A 1429-nucleotide genomic window follows, 5' to 3' on the forward strand; every position below is an offset into this window, starting at 1 on the left:
GGTAGTAAAATGGGCATAATTTAGACTCCAAAAAGGTGCATGCATAAATAGCATATTTCCACCCCTGCGCCCAGATCTTCAAGTACAGTACATGTACTACACCAAGAAGAAGAAAAGAAGGACTTGTTGCTGGGGCATTCTTGAATTAGATAATCATATCAAATAATTTTATAAAAAATAACTCTTAATAAACTTAGTTTAAAATTGCAAAGGACCCCATGATACACAGAAAATTGCTATCACAATATATTTTCAATGTCAAGGGTGATACCTTAAAAATGGCGCAAATATTAAATGAGGGTAATAAAGCTCCTACGACTTGTACAGTAATTCTGCATACTATGCCAATATCATATAAGTATAATGTAGGAAGAGGAATACCCAGAAATAACCCTAATAATATGTTGACATATAATTTGCAAGTAAACCAGACCGATGAGCGTGTAAAAACATGGATATGTAAATGAATGCTCTGCTGTGTTACCACTCAGTCCCAATACACCTCTTAATTAAAGAACCTACAGTACCTGGTATTTCCAGGTGGTCTCCCATCCAAGTACTAACCAGGCCCAATGCTGTATAGCTTCTAAGATCAGATGAGATTGGGCACATCCAGTATGGTATGGCTGTAGGTACATTTGTACTCGGGAAAGTGTGAATGCCCAGGTAAACACAAAACAGAGTAGGTAGCATCCATTTTAGATCAGGGCACACTCTGCTCTGTGACTAGTAAGGTTTGGTTTTATACCCTGAATGCTGTACATTGCTATTGTGCTTTGCTTTGTTTTGGGCTTGCCTTTAACAAGGTGTGTTCTATACTAAATACATTTTGTGGTGATGGATTCCTATAGCTATAAGCTTCTGCTAGCCTATGGCTATCTGAAGCTAAAAGGTGATGGAGCTGAGGAGAGGAGGTGGATGAGGTCTAGCTGGACCAAGGAGTGACTGATGAGGAGGGAGACTTGCTCCCATATGCCCCTGTTGATGGAGATTAGGGAGAACAACCCAGACGATTACTGCAACTACCTGCGTATGGATGATGCCACCTTCCAGGAGTTTCTGCGTCTGGTGACCCCCTATATCCAGAGGCAGGACACCACCATGAGGAGGGCCATCCCTGCTGAGAGGCTCATTGCTACCCTGAGGTACCTGGCTACAGGAAGGTCCTTTGAAGACCTAAAGTTTCGGACCCTCATTTCCCCCAGGCTTTGGGGCGCATCATCCCAGACACCTGTGATGCCATTGTAAATGTCCTAAAGTTCCACTACTTTAAGGTGGGTAAAAACACTATACATTTTTTTTCTGGTGAAAGAACATTTTTTATTTTATTTTATTTTTTCACAGAGGGAAATAACTCAACCAACATGGCTGTAAATATCAATAAACGTATTTTTACCAACATGGCTGCTTTTTAATGTTTACCAAAACC

General features: G+C 40.7%; 1 pseudogene; it reads right to left on the minus strand.

Moving 5' to 3' along the window:
- Positions 1-515: 515 nt before the first annotated feature.
- LOC148504764 (5S ribosomal RNA) lies at positions 516-634 on the minus strand (annotated as a pseudogene).
- Between the last annotated feature and the right edge of the window lie 795 nt (positions 635-1429).

The sequence above is a fragment of the Taudactylus pleione genome, unplaced genomic scaffold (genome assembly GCF_031769625.1).
Source record: "Taudactylus pleione unplaced genomic scaffold, aTauple2 ptg000457l, whole genome shotgun sequence".
In the NCBI taxonomy this organism is placed as follows: Eukaryota; Metazoa; Chordata; class Amphibia; order Anura; family Myobatrachidae; genus Taudactylus; species Taudactylus pleione.